General features: G+C 42.8%; 1 protein-coding gene and 1 long non-coding RNA gene across 8 annotated transcripts in view; one reads left to right on the plus strand and one right to left on the minus strand.

Annotated features, from left to right (window-relative positions):
- Positions 1 to 19,343, plus strand: part of LOC133391686 (protein lozenge-like) — a 337,731-nt gene that overhangs the window by 273,752 nt on the left and 44,636 nt on the right. The gene's annotated exons all lie outside the window — the stretch shown is intronic.
- Positions 5,730 to 6,283, minus strand: LOC133392673 (uncharacterized). Its single transcript, XR_009765741.1, has 3 exons — positions 6,147 to 6,283; positions 5,949 to 6,039; positions 5,730 to 5,883 (listed from the first exon to the last, which is right to left on the minus strand). It is a non-coding gene; the product is annotated as an uncharacterized LOC133392673 (long non-coding RNA).

Below are 19,343 nucleotides of genomic sequence, written 5' to 3' on the forward strand. Positions count from 1 at the left end.
CACCGCGGATGGTGCAGTACGGGAAAGTGTTTTACGCAGGAAAAATAGTTCACGCAGCACACAAACACACACTTTCATGCGCACGGTTCAGAGCACACTGAAGTCGCTCTTTGGCTTGGGTGGAAAAGAGCAAACACCCTGATGAGTGCGATGGAAGAAAATGACTTGTGTTCAAAAGGGATGGGTAGAATCAAACACACGAAGTGTGCATAAGAATTCTCTTCGTGTGGCAAGAGAGAATTGACTAACACCCTGATGAGCGAGAACGCGACAAACGTTGTGGAATGTAGAAATGGGATAGGAATAGTGAGCGAAGGCAGTTTGTGGACATGAGGGGGTTGAAACTGGGAGAAAAAAGCTTCGGTTGCTACTTGGGTCGTTGGCTGGATCAGGTGGAGTCGAACCTGTCAGAGATTGGATGCAGCCGTGGTTGGAGGACTGCAGCCCAGAACCAAGTTTCCTGGAAACGAATTGGCGACCTGACCATGTCTACGAGACGTGCTCATACCTGAGCAGGCCGAGAAGAAGAAGTATTTAACATAGATGGAACTAATGAAACTATTGAAGATCAAACCCAAATAGTACATAAAAATAGAGCTATTAAAATGTGAGAATAACTCAATTTAAATTACGTTATTCTTCCGGAGGGTGGAGGTTTAGCATCCATGCTGTCACGTACCCGCTTAAGACATGAATGCTTACAGCCTGGTAAAACACTGCACATGCGTCCCGTGCTTTACTGCACATGTGGTTCCGTGTTTTACCATAGTAGTCGCACCACCCAAGTAGGACATAAACAAGAAAGACCTCAAAAGTAGGTCATACATAAGGAAGAGCAATTAGCATAAGAAACGCATTAGAACTTAAGCAAAACATTTAAAAGTGTAAAAGCCCACCAGGAAGGCGTTCCTCTGGACAAACATTCGTTCGTCAAAGCGCGCCAAGTTGCAAAAGGGAAAGTTACGAGCGTAAACATCTGGTGAACAAATATGCGCTAACTTTCTTAAGATGGGAGTATAAATAAAGCGACCAGAACGGAAAGAAGGTAGGATCTGATCGGACATAGGATAGTACAACTTGTCCCTTCAACTCATTTAGGAGCAGTATTGTGCCCCTACCCGGTTTGGCATAACTGGAAGTCCGCTTCTCACCTAACGCATCACATCGATAGAAATTGTTACGCAAGGTCATGTTCGATAAGCTTACCGCGCCAATCGCAAAGTGCTAACTCAGCGCTGCCTACAACGCGAACCCGTACCGAACCAAGAACATTTTTTCACCACAATAGTCCTATTCCTATACGGACTATCCTGCTATGGTTAAAAAATATGTCGCTGAAATATTGGTAGAGGTAGGAGTTATCGTGCCAAAGAAGAAGAGGAAGGAGAAGAGAAACGATTGTTGAATGAAATGTTGTACAAAGTTGTAACCGTTATGTAGCCCCTTGTCTGTAGCCTATATGCCCACTTTCTTCATCTGGCATTACAACTACTGCACGGTCTTGGCATGCTGCAAGAGTGTTCAAAACCACATCACCAGACACTATTTTGACCTATCATTTTAAGCTTAAGATGGTTTGACGATCGTCTGTTGCTATCCACCCAACCGGCATTATCGCGCGATTTTTATGTGTATCTATCATTTTTCTCATTCTAACATTCAGAAAAATTTTCACTCTGTCTTGCACTTCTGGGTGTTGGTCACTTTTTACTCCCACCTTGGCTGTGTCTCACCAACCATCCTCATGTTTCATATGGCTTTTCTCTTTCCATCGTTCGAGAAAAACTCTTGCGTCTCGCTTTTCTGGGACTTGTCCGATTTCGCTTGCTACACCAAGCGTTCACGCAAGCGATCTCCCGCCCTTCTGACAGAAATCGCGCGACATGTAGGCTTCATCCCTTCTGACAGAAATCGCGCGACATGTAGGCTTAAACTCGTAGTTTAAACAAAGCTTATTGGCATTCAAAAGTTTAAGCCACGCTGAGTGCCCGCTCACGAGAGGCTTGATCGTTTAAGCTACCGCTATCCATTTAAGCTACGCACTCACCGGCTGTGAGTGCTTTCGCTCACTATTCTCCCCTCTCACCCTTTCTTTGCTCCTTTCTGATCCACAATTGCCCGTTGTTTCGAGCCGTTACGAACTGGATATCTGGATCCTATAACAATATACAGTTTATAAACTCAAAAAGAAAAAAAAACACCAGCAATCATCACACTTTACACAACTTACCTGCTAATTTAAACCAATTTAACGCCTTTACGCTTGCGCACACTGACACTTTAAGTCAATTAAATAAATATTGGTTAACTGCACTTATATGCTCGGTAAGCACAAGCAAATTAAACTGTACTTTAACTAATATTATTTCACTAAACAGCATAAATCACTCCAGAATTTCACCGAACCAAACCAGCCAATTTTTGTCAACACTGATATTTGTCAAACGAGGGAGGCGAACCGCAGATGAAGAAAACAACTTTTATCACTATGGGACAGCTTCAATACTTGTCCAAATTTTTAGAATAGTTTTGTGTACAACTTTCAATTGCCAGGAAAAAAAGATTTAAAACACAACACACATTTATTGAATCATTATTACTCTTAAACTAATTGTAAATTATTGTGTGTTGTATTAAATATCATTAAATTATGCTTAACTGTTTTATTTCTGTTTTGCCAAATAGAACTATGATTCGCCCATAGTTTCTTTCGCTCTCTCATCAGATTGAAAATTTTACCATCACCGCAAATGTGGAAGCATTGCGGCATGAAGTAGGTTGGTAAGGCATGGCGGAGTGAGAGCGAGGATCTCACACACAGATGTAACAATAACCCATCATCGCAATGACGGGAGCAATCGGTCATGGGGGGTTGGTGGAGTGCAAGTGTGTCTCTCAAGCTCAGAGCCGATTTTTGCTTAACACCTCAAAGATGGGAGCGCTCAGGGGTGGAGACGTATGGAAGTGTGCGAGTGTGTCGCATGATTGCTCGCAAGTGCAGAACGGGGGTAGCGAGAGACAGAGTGTACAGGCGATTTCTGCCAAGAGGGATTGACCACGCTTTAAGCCACGCTGAGTGCCCGCTCACGAGAGGCTTGATCGTTTAAGCTACCGCTACCCGTCCGGCAAAATGAGTGTATTATTTGAGTGATTTGAGTACCGTCCCCCGTTAGCAGTTACTCTTAGAGGAATGAGTTACACCCTAGCGCGAGCCCTCCCCCTCACCCCACCCGGAACGCACGGTGCGCTCTGCAGTTCTCAATGTGTTGTGTTCTTTCCAATCATGCTACCAACACATCCAAAGATATTTGTTTCTTTCGTTTCTCGTTTTCTTTCATTCATTGCCACGATCGCAAATACGCACTTATTCTAACAACAAACACAAACACGGTCATTTTTGGTTACATTAAATACTTTATTGAAACATAAATTACACTTTCTCAACTCATTCAGAATCTATCATACTCACGAATGGCGTCATACTGCAAAGCAAAGTACCAGGTCGAGCCAGGCTGCGGGAAACTTGTCGAATATCTGCGTTGCCTCTGTTCAGCAAATTCTTACCTGTCGATACACGCACTGCATGTGCGTCTGTACACACTGTTCACTTCACACTTCATCAAAACACACCAGCGCACGAGACTTTGACGAAATGCGCACCAACGCACAAACACTGCGCGCGGGACTTAGAACGAAACGCGCACAACCATCTCCGGCAAAGCGTCGCGCTGTACTGGTTGTTTTGTACGCGTAGGAGGGGGGATATACGGAGCGATGGTTCGATGCTGTAGTGTAAGCGAGACAACACGATGTGACGAGCAGCTCGAAGTTGTTGAGCTCGCTGAAAGAAGACACACACATTCACAGACGGCTCGTCAAAGCACGGTATTTGTATTGGTGTTAGTGAAGCGCGCGTGTAAAACAGAATGCGAACTCTCATCGCAGCGCGTTTCTCCTTGCTTCCTCAAGCTTCCCCGTCCGGCAAAATGAGTGTATTTTTTGAGTGATTTGAGTGACGCTGTCGAAATACAGTGTCTCTTCGACGAATGAGTTACACCCTCGCGCGAGCCCTCCCCCTCCCCACCCGTAACGCACGGTGCGCTCTGCAGTTCTCAATGTGTTTGTGTTCTTTCGAGCCATGCTACCAACACATGTAAAGATAGTTGTTTCTTTCGTTTTTCGTTTTCTTTCATGCACTTATTCTAAAACTAAACACAAACACTGTCATTTTTTATTACATTAAACACTTTATTGAAACATAAAGTACACACTAAAGTACACATTTAGAATCCAATGACGTCATACCGGGTCGAGCCAGGCTGCGGGAAACTTGTCGACAATCTGCGTTGACTCTGTTCAGCAAATTCGTTGACCTGTGGATCCACGCACTGCATGTGCGTCTGTGCACACTGTTTATTCACTGCACACTTCACCAAAACACACCGGCGCACGAGACTTATAACGAAATGCGCATCAATGCACAAACACTGCGCGCGGGACTTTGAACAAAACACGCACAACCATCTCCGGCAAAGCGTCGCGCTGTACTGGTGGTTTTGCACGCGTAGGAGGGGGGGACATACGGAGCGATGGTTCGATGCTGTAGTGTAAGCGAGACAACACGATGTGACGAGCAGCTCCAAGTTGAGCTCGCTGAAAGAAGACACACACACATTCACAGACGGCTCGTCAAAGCACGGTATTTGTATTGGTGTTAGTGAAGCGCGCGTGTAAAACAGAATGCGAACTCTCATCGCAGCGCGCTTCTCCGTGCTTCCTCAAGCTTCCTCATACCCCTCGGCCTGAATCACTCAAAATTTGGGGTCTCATTGTTTGCGTGGTCCTCATACCCCTCGGCCTGAATAACTCAAAATTTGGGGTCTCATTGTTTGCGTGGTATCCATTTAAGCTACGCACTCACCGGCTGTGAGTGCTTTCGCTCACTATTCTCCCCTCTCACCTTTTCTTTCCTCCTTTCTGATCAGCAATTGCCCGTTGCTTCGAGCCGTTACGAACTGGATTCCTGGATCCTATAACAATATACAGTTTATAAACTGAAAAAGAAAAAAAACACCAGCAATCATCACACTTTACACAACTTACCTGCTAATTTAAACCAATTTAACGCCTTTACGCTTGCACACACACTGACACTATAAGTCAAATTATGCTTATCAGTTTTATTTATGTTTTGCCAAATAGTACTATGATCCGCCCATAGTTTCTTTCGCTCTCTCATCAGATTGAAAATTTTACCATCACCGCAAATGTGGAAGTATTGCGGCATGAAGTAGGTTGGTAAGGCATGGCGGAGTGAGAGCGAGGATCTCACACACAGATGTAACAATAACCCATCATCGCAATGACGGGAGCAATCGGTCATGGGGGGTTGGTGGAGTGCGAGTGTGTCTCTCAAGCTCAGAGCGGATTTTTGCTTAACACCTCAACGATGGGAGCGTTCAGGGGTGGAGACGTATGGAAGTGTGCGAGTGTGTCGCATGATTGCTCGCAAGTGTAGAGCGGGGGTAGGGAGAGGCAGAGTGTACAGGCGATTTCTGCCAAGAGGGTTTTATTTCAAGCATCGTGAGTGTCCCAGCGTGAGCGCTGAGCGCACCTCCCCTCATTCTCAATGCCGCGTTTTTGGTTAATCCTCACTCCTACCCTTTCATTCCTTTTCCTCAACGGACACCATTCCTGCAAGCGTAGATCGATAAAAAAATTCCAGGAAATTCGGACAGTAATTGTGCAGTTTTTTATTCACAGAGCTATTCAGAAATATTTCAATTCTGGATGGTGCGTGCTGGGCGAACAAAAAGTTAGCAGCTTGCTCCACTGATGGCGCGTGCTGTTGGAAGAAAAACACTTGCTGTTTGATGCGTTTTCCTGAGGAATGAAAGATAAATCGATCATTAGAATGGTGAACAAAACTACTACTATTTAAAACTTACCGATCACGAAGATATTTTAAGTTAAACGGCGACTCTGTAAGCCCGATTCACCTGCTTTGATCTGTTATCAGGAGCTATGGTAATGAAATAGCTAGGTGTGATGGAAAATAATAGAAGAATATACAAACATTAAAAGCAGTACAATTGTTAGATTACAAACATCATTTGGAAAATTCTTTTTGTTATGCATGCACTTACCCGTAGTTCAAGTAACAAAAAAACGGCATTTACGCCTGCGTTGACATCTGTCACGATTAACTTAACAACTTTTCTAATAACACTTAATGATTTTCGCTGCATCTTGCGGCACCAATCCTTCCCAAATGAACTTTGTATTCGTTCTGGCGATGAGTTTTGAACGTTCACAACACAGCGCGAGAGCGAAGAACACAAAGCATATGGCACTATGTAACAGTGTTGATCATATGGTTATAACAATGTATAATGGATTTTTTTTACTTCAAATTAATTGATTTTATCCTAATTTACATTTCAAATTTGTTATCAGCCTAGTTGTGAACGTTTAAAATTTTGATGAAGTGAAAACATCATTACCAGATAAATGAAACGACAATCGACGCTTTTTGACCATATCGAATTATGATCGTCTTTACACATAGTGTCATCTCTTGCGCTTCAGGGTCTCACACTCAGAGTAAAAATTCTCCCATCTTCGCAACGGTGGGTGCGTTCAGCTGTGGAGGGCTGGAGGAGTGGGAGTGTGTGTCTCATGCACACAGCGAAATTTTGGTCAACACCTCGATGGTGGGAGCGTTTTCCATGGGATGGGGTAGTGGAGTGCGAGTGTGTCGCATGATTCCTTTAAAACTAAGGTCAGGGGTAGCGAGAGGCATCAAAATGAGTTACTCTTTGCCAAGCGGGATGTAAACACCTATTGATGGTTCTCTGCTTGTTCTCTGCTCGTTGATATAAGCACTCAGAGAACTCAAAGAACAATTTTAAAATAAAGCGGCGCTCAGTGATATCACGGAGCGCATAGAACGCCCTCCGAACAATTATCTGTTCCAACTGGCTCGAGCCATCACCACACCCGCTGTCAAAATGAAACTCAAACGAAACTCTTTTGTTCAGTTTTATTGTTCAAAAACCGTATTGTGTTCATTGCAAGTCGATGCTTAATTGCAAGTCGAACAGTTCTTTCAGCTTATATCAGCTTTATTTTCATGCTATAAAGTGCATTTGTTAGCTGAAAATCTTTGAGTATGATATACCGTTTATTTACACTTGTATTATTATAGGCGACCTGTGATACCGGCTTGGTCCTTGGTGTATTGGTATGTGCTGGTGATTCTGTTGCTGGTTGTTTCTGCTGATAAGCTGTAGGCATAATTTAAGGGTATTTATATAGTTGTACACAAAAGCAAGCAGAACATTTGCTTCCATTATCATCGTTGTAGATATCAATGGATAATTGTAACATCGGAAACAGTGTGGAGGCTTCCAGGAGCGGATACTTGGAGCGGAGTGCGTTTGAAAACTTGGATTTTAAAAATAGCAAACAAATTAATACACTGACCAACATGACCAACCAATCCATGTGCATTTGAAGCTAGATACAATGATAAAGTTACAGCAACAAAATCAATCTCATTCCGCCCAATCCACTTCTGTTTTAGAATATGTTTTTCTGCCAGAGGAAGAAGACTTTAAACGAATTTAGTTTTCCATTAATTGCATCGCAAGCTAGCCTTGAAGAATTTGATGCTGTTGAAGAGAGCAACCGAAGTGACGGTCAAAGGACGAATGTATGATGCATTAAATTTAACTTTTAACGGGGTTTGTCGTTTGGAATGCTGCTGGAGTAGACAAGGGCGCAGTAAGATCAAAATAAAAATTCCGCATTTACAAAAATGTTTTGAGATTTTTGAGACATATAGCTGTAGCAGTTAGTGTAGATGGAGGAGAGAAAAGGGTTGATTTTTGTTTGTTTCAATGTTTTGTTTTGTGTTTTTGTTCAGTGTTAGTCGAGGAGCATTTAAACGCAAGGCGAAGAAAGGGAAGGATACCAAATAAGATTTAGTGTTATCAGTATGTATTGTTTTCTGTATACTTTTGTGATACGTTTGGTCTCGTTTATTGGCACGTGTGCTTCGGTTCAGGTGCGTGTGAGAAGTGGTCCGTCCCTAACTCGATCGACGCACTCGATCCTATCGTCTCGCTAGATCGGCGCATCCGATCTCCTCTCTTCATTAGATCGGCGACCCGATCCTATCTTCGGCGCATCCGACCCTCTCTCGTAATCAGATCGGCGCATCCGATCTTATCACCTAGCTCGATCCTAGCTCCTGGTTGATACGGTTTGGAACTATGCTAAGTGAGTGGAGTGGTTCCCGTGCCTGACGCATAGATGTCGCAACGATCACTACATGACCCTCCCCCAGTGACCCAGTCGCGAATTCGATGAACAGTCAAACGCGAAAAAAAAAAACGCGGACAATTGTATCATTTGAAACGGACTGTTTTTTTCCTTGCGCCTCTGGAAGGATAAACCGGAAGTGAGGTTGGTGATTTTACCATGTCTGGGCTCTCTTCCGATTCGAACGCTGGTTTCAGTCGATCAACAGAAATTGATTCGTTTTTCTCGTTAATTTTTACGACGTAGTATTTTCGACATCTTCTTATAACGTCGTAGGGTCCTTCATATGGTGCAGTAAGTCCTGTTCTCACTTTATCAACTCGAACATAAACTTGTTTGCAATCCTCTAAGGTTTTTGGAAAGTAAACGTGTTTATGACGATCGTACCTTGGGGTCTTTGGTTTCACCGATCTAAATTTTTCTTTTAAATCTTTGATAAATTCGGTTCGATCCGTCAAGCAGTTGTCTTGTGATGGGGTAAATATTTCAGAAGGTAACCTCAGGTTCTGGCCATAGACCATTTCCGCAGGTGCGCCTTTAAGGTCTTCTTTAAAAGCGACTCTGATTCCCAAAAGTATCAATGGTAGGCATTTCGTCCACTGATTGGTGTTTTCATTTGCCTTGATTGCTTCCTTTAAATGTCTGTGGAAACGCTCCACCATACCGTTTGACTAGGGGTGATATGCTGTTGTTTTAATATGGTGTACTCCCATTATTTGTGTAAGCTCGTTGAATAGCTTTGAAGTAAACTGTCTACCTCTATCGGTAGTAATAACTGCAGGGCAGCCAAAACGTGAGATGTACTCGTCAACGAATTTTCTAGCTATTGTGGGTGCAGTTATATCGTTTAACGGGTAGCACTCTGGCCACCTTGTGAATCGGTCCACAATTGTTAGTAGGTATGTCATGTTTTCTGACGGGGGCAATGGTCCGACCAAATCCATGTGAATGTGTTCGAACCTGCCTTTCGTAGGCTTGAATTCCTCGATTGGGGATTTCATGTGGCGAACCACTTTAGCTTTTTGGCATCCCAGACAAGCTCGCGTCCACATGCCAATATCTATTTTCATGGACGGCCAGAAAAATCTATCCGTTACAATTTTGCGTGAAGCGCGTATGCCTGGATGTGCCAGATTATGAAGGCTCTCAAAAGTTTGTTTCCTTAAGGTTGATGGGACGTAAAGTCTGTTAGTCCCAGTCGAGGACTCGAACACTAAATCTGTGTCGAATAAGGTTAGGCGTTCCAACCTGTATTTTGAGTTCACGTCTTTTGTTGCACTATGCATGAGCTTCACTAGTTGTTCATCATTTTTCTGTTCTCTAGAAAAAATTTCGTAGCTATTTCTCGTGATTGCCTCTGTTTCCCCTATCCTTGAGAGTGCATCAGCTATCACATTGCTATCTCCCGTAATATAGCGTATATCAGAGGTATATTGGGAAATAAAATCTAGCTGGCGACTTTGTCGCGGTGATTTTTCCGATTTGGAAGTTAATGCTGAAATCAGCGGTTTATGATCGGTATATACCGCAAAAGATCTGCCTTCAAGAAAATGTCTGAAATGTTTAATAGCGAGAACTATCGCAAGTAATTCGCGATCGTAAGTCGAGTATCTTGTTTCCGTTGGCGATAAGGTATTTGAAAAGAACGCTAAAGGTACTCGCTTGCCGTTTGTTGTCTGTTCGAGAACAGCGCCGACGGCATAATTGGAGGCATCCGTTGAGACCGATAGTTTGGCATCACTGATGGGATGGGCCAGCAAGGTCGTTTTTTCAAGGTCGATTTTTATGGATTGCAATGCTTTCTCGCATTCTTGAGACCATTCAAAAATCTTTTTATTTTTTTTGTTGCTATGCTCAGCTATTAGTTGGTGAATAGGACGCAGTTTTTCCGAAACATTTTTAATAAACCGGTGGTAATAGTTCACCATTCCAACTATGCGTTGGGCCTGTTTAACTGTAGTTGGAGTCGGAAAATCTCTGATAGCAATTATTTTGCTTGGGCAAGGAATAATGCCCTCGGCCGTTATGCGGTGGCTGAGAAATTCTATCTCGCTTACCCCGAAACGGCACTTCGACGATTTTATCCTTACGCCGTTCTCTGAGAGACGCTTCAACACTATTCGAAGGTGTTCCACGTGTTTTTCCTTTGTTGGACTGGCAATAAGGATATCGTCTATATAAATGAAAACGAAATCTAAATCACTGAATATGGTGTTCATGAATCGCTGGAATGTCTGTCCAGCATTTCTAAGGCCGAACGGCATTCGAACAAATTCGAATAATCCGAACGGTGTGGTGATTGCAGTTTTGTGAATGTCCTCTTCTGCAACCGGAATCAGGTGGTAGGCTCTGATTATATCCAACTTTGAAAAAAATGTGCACCCGTTGAGGTTCATGGTGAAGTCCTGTACATGGGGAATTGGATATCGGTCTGGTGTGGTGATGGCATTGAGTCGCCGATAATCACCACACGGTCTCCAATCCTGATTCGATTTAGGCACCATATGTAGAGGTGACGAAACAGGTGATGATGACACACGGCAGATTCCTAGTTGCAACATCTGTTGAAACTCTGCCTGTGCAATCTTCTGTTTTGTGGGGTCCAGGCGCCGAGGCCTTGAGAAGGGAAGAGTCCCTTTGGTTTCGATGTGGTGTTGGACCGAATGACGCACTGGCTCATTGAAATTCGGAGGCTCCAGTAGATTTGGAAACTCTTCTAACACCTTCGTGAATGCGGAAGGTTCATGTGAAAAATGTTTAGGTGTAGGCGTGTCAACCTGAGCAATTCTCCCTTGAGCAGTAATGTGAGTAGACGAATCTACTAACTTGCGTCGCTTCAAGTCTACTGCGATATCATTACTAAAAAGAAAATCTGCTCCCAATATAGGTCGGTTGACTGCAGCCACCATAAATATATGGCTAAAAACACGTCGTAATCCGAGGCTAACTCTTAGCAGCATCGTACCATACGTTGCAATGGCACTGCCGTTGGCTGCGGTGAGCATTGCCTCTGTTTTACGCGTTGCCTTTCCTATCATGGTGTGCGGAATTACAGACACATCAGCTCCTGTATCGACCAAAAATGTTAATTTGGACATTTCGTCCTCGATAAAAAGACGGGGCGAGAAGCTAATGTGAGCTCGCGGGACATCCGCTAGTTCACGCGAGTTCGTTAGTTTTTTTTGTTATTTTTGCTGAAGGTGCATGGTGCAACACATTTTTCGGCGTCTTTTCCAAACCGAAAATGGTACCAGCACATGCGCGACTGTGAGGTTGACCGAGCAGACTTGGAACGTTGCCTAGCACGACCACTTTGAGAGCGCGATGGGCTTCTTCCTCGCTCTTGAAAAGTCAATTTTTTAATTGCCTCGCGAAGCTCGCGGATTTCTGCCCTTATTTCAGAGGTGATATTTTGTGTATCATAATCAGATTCACTCTTGTTCTTTACCTCTGCTACCATTCCCACTTGAGCACACTCCCACAGTCTGTCTGCGATCCGCAGCTGTTCTTCTTGTTCCTTTGTGTCAACTGCTATTAGTGCCGTTTCTATTGCTTTGGGCAACCTCGATTTCCATAGTTTCTGAATGAGGGCCGAACCTACCATACTCGAATCTCCTGCTAACTGCACCATATGGCGGAACAAGTCCGAAGGGGTCCTGTCACCAATCTCCACGTGATAGAGCAATTTTGTTAATCTTGCCTCTTCACTTTGAGTAACTCTATTCAAAATATGATGTTTGAGTGAGGTGTAAGGGTTGTCCACATCGGGTTTTTTCAACACGTCAATCACTTTTACCAGTATTTGTTTCGGTAAAGCGCCCAACAAGTACGAATATTTTGTTCTTTCGCGAATGATTTTTGAACTTTCAAATTCTGCCTCAGCTTGGGCAAACCAAACGTCCGGTGCATCCTCCCAGAATTCAGGAAGCTTCATAGAAATTTTTTCGATCTCTGGTTGAGGTTCGCTGCGTGACGGCGAGCATGGTTGCGTTTTTGGCACTTTGGAAGGTTCCCCACTCACGGTAACCGAAACTTTACCACTCTGTTCATTCATAGTAAAAACTAAATCCTTTTTACGTGACTTATTACAGAGTAATCGTGTTTAAATTTTTCTCTTTTGGAAAATATTAAATTGGTCGAAAACCAAGAAATGTAAATTGAAAAAAAAAACTAAATAAAAAAAACGCAATAATAATGTAAAATAAATGAATGAATATTTAGAATAATACTAGTAATAATAATGATAGAGAAAAAAAACTATCCTAACTAAGATATAATATTTCCGGACACACGCAATCAACGATCATATAATGATTATAATAATTTATATATATATATATATATATATATATATATATATATATATATATATATATATATATATATATATATATATATATATATATATATATATATATATATATATATATATATATATATATAAATGATAATAATGATTGAAAAGAATGATAATGATAAAAAAAATGAAAATGATTAGCTGTATTCGATGCGGAATACTCCTGCGTTGGCCATGTACGATGGTTGTTCGCGATGGCCGCACCGCCTGACACGTCTCTTCCGACGTGGAACCGCGATGGTCGCACCGCGTGGCACGTCTCGTCCGACGTGGAACCGCGATGGCCGAACCGCCGTGTTGCGTCTCGTCCGACGTTGAATCGCGATGGCCCCACCGCGTGGCACGTCTCGTCCGACGTGGAACCGCGATGGCCGAACCGCCGTGTTGCGTCTCGTCCGACGTTGAATCGCGATGGCCGCACCGCGTGGCACGTCTCGTCCGACGTGGAACCGCGATGGCCGAAACGCCGTGGCACGTCTCGTCCGACGTTGAATCGCGATGGCCGCACCGCGTGGAACTGCGATGGTTACGTCTCGTCCGACGGCTGTTCACAGTGGCCGCTCTGCGTGGCACGTCTCGTCCGACGTGGAACCTGGCCACACCGTGTGGTTGCGTCTCACCAGTCGCTTATTCACAGTGACTACGCGGCGTGGTACGTACGTCGGATGTGGATTCGGAATTGGCGTTCCGAGTTGTTGCGTCTCACACGACGTATATATGTAATGATAGCACCAACGTGTTGCTTCTCGTCCGCCGATTTTTGCCGTAGGCGCACCTTGTGGTACGTCACGTTCGTTGTACACAGTGGCTGCACCGCGTGGCACGTTTCGTCCGAAGTGAAATTACACCACTGGGTTGCGTCTTGTTCGACGTGGAATCGCGATGGCCGAACCGCGTGGGTGCGTCTTCTCCGACGGCTTATCGCGATGGCCGGACCACGTGGTCCGTCCGTCTGGTGCAGATTCGCGATGGCTGCGCAGGGTGCCAGCGTCTAGTCCGACGTCACCGTGATGGTCTCGACGAAGCTGTATCTCGACGGAAGTGGGGAGACACTGGCTGTTTCAGCACACGAATCGCGATTGGCAGAATAACGACGGAACGGATCACTAGCGGAATCGAGTATCACTCGCGGCACAACTCTCACTGGCGTGCACGATAATCACTCGCGGGCACGAAAACGAGGCAAACGAGAGCAAATAAGCACCGAGCTGAAAAAAACTTTTTGTGTTTCACTTGTATCACGTCGGGGTCACCACTTGTATTGTTTTCTGTATACTTTTGTGATACGTTTGGTCTCGTTTATTGGCACGTGTGCTTCGGTTCAGGTGCGTGTGAGAAGTGGTCCGTCCCTAACTCGATCGACGCACTCGATCCTATCGTCTCGCTAGATCGGCGCATCCGATCTCCTCTCTTCATTAGATCGGCGACCCGATCCTATCTTCGGCGCATCCGACCCTCTCTCGTAATCAGATCGGCGCATCCGATCTTATCACCTAGCTCGATCCTAGCTCCTGGTTGATACGGTTTGGAACTATGCTAAGTGAGTGGAGTGGTTCCCGTGCCTGACGCATAGATGTCGCAACGATCACTACAAGTACTATCGTATAATTTGATAAGTTTAAAAAAAATGTTGAATTCCTATTTTGTTAATTAATTAAATTTATTTTTGTTAATTGAATAAATCCAGAAATAACAACGATGCATTCTATGTAATTCTATTACTTATTCAAATCAAACATTCACGTTTTGAAATATTGAAGTGGTATTAGTTTGAGTGAGTAGTTAATAAATGAATAAATGAGTGAGTTAAAAGTTAACTTATTCAGGACGAACGATCCAAAAAGGCCGTAATGCTTAAGTAATAGTAAACTTATGTAACTGTATAGTAAACTGTAAATTGATACACGATTGTACTCGACATATATTCAACATCTAGATGACTCCAGGCGATTCCGAACAACTCCGAACGACTCTTGGTGATTCCGGACGATTCTGAATGACTCCGGATAACGCTGGGCGAACCTACCTTCCGCAGTTGATTCCGAAATTATCGAAATTGGATTGGAGTCGACTACGGATTTTTTGCCAACTATTCAAAACAGTTAAATTAAGTATAGCATAATGTCCTTCATTCTTACTACAATTATTTGCAGCAGTAGTTATCCGAACCGAATATAACATTACTTGCTTACAAATTATCTAATGCATAAGTGTCCTGAAACGCTCCCAATCTAACAACGCTATTCGTCAGTCGATTGCTTTGGTCTAATGGGAACGTGTGGCTTATGGTGGCTCGATCACTTACTTCGACAGGCTTAAAATATAATGAAAATACTTGCATTAGAGTGTGTTTAGAATAAAGGTCCATGAAGTGTACTTGCCTGAAGCTCTATCTATTAGAGCGGTTTATTTTCAAGCATCTCCTTAAAGATTAAACAGAAGCAGGCAAAGCCATTCGTGCTGACCTCCCTGCTGCTCATGGATAGTATCCTCGATAGGCATGGGAATTTTAAAAGCAAGCGTAGTACTTTAGGCATAGTTAGCGATTAAAATGGTGTTTGTTGTGGGCAGCCGTGCCGACTCCTGGATTTTCCGTGGTAGTTGCTCTACCACCGGTCAATGTCCAGGGAAAGACAGTGTATCACGCACACTGTCGCGCATGGCAAGAGAGCGAAGAGAACGACAATTTCTCGTGCGATTGTTATCACTCTTTTGTTTCATTGCGATAAGCGGCGTAGCACATGTCGTTCTCGTTCTCTCTTTCCTACCTCAGGCCGCGGGGCCATGGGGTTTCTCAACGCTCATTTTTCTCAAACACTCATTAGTGCTTTTGAGAAAACCTCGTTCTCAGCGTTTGTCGAATCGGAACAAAATCGGTTTTGAGAATCTTTGAGAATCTTTGAGAAAGTTGATGATGCAGCGATCGGATAACTGAAATATAAGCAATTGTGATATTTGTTTTTCGATAATCTCTTTGGAAAATGTATTCAATGTTTATAATTGAAAAAGTTAAAAAAATGCGATCAAAAACATATTTTCTATTTAAAGCTTCAAATAAAACTTGAGTGGCTTTATCAGTTTCTCAGAGTGAAAAAAATTGACGACGGCCACGAGCTTGCGTCTGAGAACAAGTTTTGAGTGCTTGAGAAACTTAAATGAGTTCTTGAGAATGTTTTCTCAGCTTGAGAAAGCCCCGTGGCCCCGCGGCCTAATAGCTACCCGGGGAAATTTTCACTGGATCCTCTCAGACCTCTCAATTCTCGTAACTTGCTCCGGAAACTAAGCAACTGAAGCGTACTCAATCAACGGATGAACAAGGCAACAGTAAAGTGATTTTAAGCAGAGAGGGTCATGAAAGATTTTGCTACTTCTAATGATGTGTCCGAGAGTCCTGTTAGCCCTAGCAATAACGTCATCAAATTGTTTGTCTAAATAAAGTCTCGTGTCTAATATAATACAATGAAGTCCCTAACAGTTTCAGATCGAGGCAATAAAGTATCAGAAAGAACATAATTAAAACGTAAAGAAGAACTCGCACGAGTAAACGAAATAACCGAGCACTTAGAACTGGGCAGTCAGGTATAGCGTAAACAATAGCTGGCATCGCGAAAAAATGGTTTAAAATTAACAGTCGTTAAAAATTAATCAGAGTCGTTAAAAATTGCTAGAATTTGGCATTGCGATCGCATTGAGTTAATTTTTTAATTTTAACGACTGGTCCTATGCTGTCGTTAAACAAACGACTGTCAAGAGCGTATGCGATACAAATTAACAGTCGTTTAATTATACTGATCGATTTTTTCCCCGTGTTTGCCTATATGCGATATCGAGCAGTCGTTAACTATTTTGACGATCGTTTATTTTAACAGGAATGAACAAGAAATGAACTCGGTTAAACCAAAATGAACTTTTAACGACTGTTAAAAAGAGTTCATTTATCAGCCCATGGCTGTGAAATATTTCGCATTCAAAATTGTTGCAAATTTATAAATTAAATATTTCGAAATTTTCAGCGCCGAAATTTTTGGATTTTTGGAGCCATGGGCTGTGAAATATGTTTGCAGTTTGAGTTTGAGAAGTTTTCGATCGCTTTGCGCAGCGGGTATTCAGATAGGCCTTAGTTTTTTTTAAATAGGCGGTTTGCAGAGGCACGATAGTGTTCAAGCAGACATTCGCGAAACTTTCTATCACCAGATAATGTTTTTTTTAATTTTTTTTAAATCTTAGAACATTTTCGTTTATTTTTGATAGTATTGTAAAATGGGAAGTTGGGTAATGTAAAGGAAGGATGTTTTTTTTGTAATATTGTGAGCAACCAGTGCACGAAATTATATCAACGTATGTTTAATTGAGCAATTACAATAATATCATTTATAAATTTCTCTATTCTATTGCCTACCTTGTTCTATTTCCTAACTTACGCTTAGTCCTTACCCCACTGCCCGATATATTAATACGTCTGCTTTCCGCTCGCCATCCGTCGTTTCGTTGCTTCGTCGCTTCGACGCTTCGTCACTTCGCCTCTTCGCCGTATAAACACATTCACTGTTAGCTCCGATTCTCTTGCTGAGCTTCGTACTCGTTCTACCGAATTTCAAACGGTGTATAGTTTATCTTTGTCACGTTAAAACGATCTGGATGATCTCTCGTCGTCACGACTGTGTTGGTTTTCTCACTCTCACTCTCCTTCATAATTAGCGTTCTCTTTCACTCGCACTAATTTTGACGAACTGAATAATCTCACGGAACTACAATTTCATCACTTCGCACAGCACGGTTCAGCCTTTCCTTCTCGCTTGTACATCTGTTGTCGGTCGAATCGCTCTTTCGCTCACCTTACAGTCTCTTCCGCTTCTCACACGTTGAACTGAGACTATTTGATGATATCTCTCTCTCTCGATCCACTTTTTCTTCCAATTCTCTCACTCGTACTTCTTTCTCTCTTTTTTTCGTGTTCACATGTCGATAGTTTAGGTCACTGCACTAATCCGGCTACGCACGATACCGTTAACTATTATTAATTTACGGTATAGCTTATCGGATTTTACGAAAAATATACTTCACCTACCTTGAGCCGGTCTCGTAGTACAGTCGTCAACTCGTACGACTTAACAACATGCCCGTCATGGGTTCGATCCCCAAATAGACCGTGCCGCCATACGTAGGATTGACTATCCTGCTATGGGGGGAATCAATTAGTCACTGAAAGCCAAGCCCACAAGTGGGTACAGGCAGGCCTTGACCGACATCGGTTGTTGAGCCAAAGAAGAAGAAGAAGAAGTACTTCACCTGCCATTCATTTTAAGACAGTTTCCAATATAAACATATAAGGCCCGATTATTAAACACAAATTGTAAAGACAAGTTGTCAAAATCGGAAGATTTGTATTATGAAATCCGTTTGTGTTGTGTGTTGGAAAAATAAAATTTGACGAAACACAAACTCACAAGCACACTGCCAAGATATCTATTATGAAACACAAACGGAAATCCAAAATTGTCAAACTGCTTTCCGTCAGCTTTTTGTCACGGAAAGGCGCCAATCTCAGATTGTTTGACCGACACAACACAACAACAGAGTTGTTACTGTTGCTTTCACGACAAAATAGAAAGCTGTAACGGGTCGAAAACACTTCGAAGCAGTCGGCGCTGTTTTCACTTTTGGCGGAAAGCGATCGAAAATCCAAGCTACAAAACTGCTCGATTTTGTCGTGCGGGAAGCGATCGAAAAAGCGAGCAGAAATGTCAAGGAAAACTCTTGGATTCCGATCGAAGAAATATTTGAATCCAAAAATTTCAGCGCTGAAAATTTCGAAATATTTCATTTATAAATTTGCAACAATTTTGAATGCGAAATATTTCACAGCCATGGGCTTATTATTTATTATTCCTAAAGGTTATTTCCTAAAGGAGAATAATTTCTAAAGGTCGCATATATCTTGACATCGTCCCCATACATGAGCAAACATTGATTTGGAAGCGCAAATACAATATCATTAATAAATAGGATAAACAATACTGAGCCAATGTTACTTCCCTGTATGACACCGTTCGAACTGTCGAACAGGTTGGACAAGCACTTATTGATTTTAACACTGTATGATCTTTGGTTTAGATATAATTTTAACCATGTGACTAGATTATTATTAAAGCTAAGCCGGCTCAGTTTCGCAAGGAGAATGTCATGGTTAGTCCGATCAAATGCTGACATGAAATCAGTATAAATTGCATCGATCTGTGACTTGTCATCTATTGCCGCAAGGCATTCAGACACGAATTGAACGAGATTGGTCGACACCCATCGTTTGGGAACAAACCTGTGCTGGCTTGGACTGATACCATTCAAGCCACCCCTGACAAACACTTCCTGGACAAGATTTTTTTTTTTGCGGATGCACATAGAGAAGTTACGCCACGGTAATTAGATATAACATGTCTCGGACCCTTTTTATGAACGGGTGTCATCCTCGAAGACTTCCACAAACAAAGACAAAGTAGGATATGTAGAACAGTGCAGCGAAAGCTTGAACAGTGGCTCTAAAAGAGAAGTTGACTTCTGTAAGACTATTGCTGGAATCCTTTCCAGACCCGGGATAAAGGTGGGTTTAATTCGTTTGATTCGAGTCCATGGGATAGCGAATCGATGCCTTGTGATTGGAATC

This window comes from Anopheles gambiae, chromosome X (genome assembly GCF_943734735.2).
Source record: "Anopheles gambiae chromosome X, idAnoGambNW_F1_1, whole genome shotgun sequence".
Taxonomy (NCBI): domain Eukaryota; kingdom Metazoa; phylum Arthropoda; class Insecta; order Diptera; family Culicidae; genus Anopheles; species Anopheles gambiae.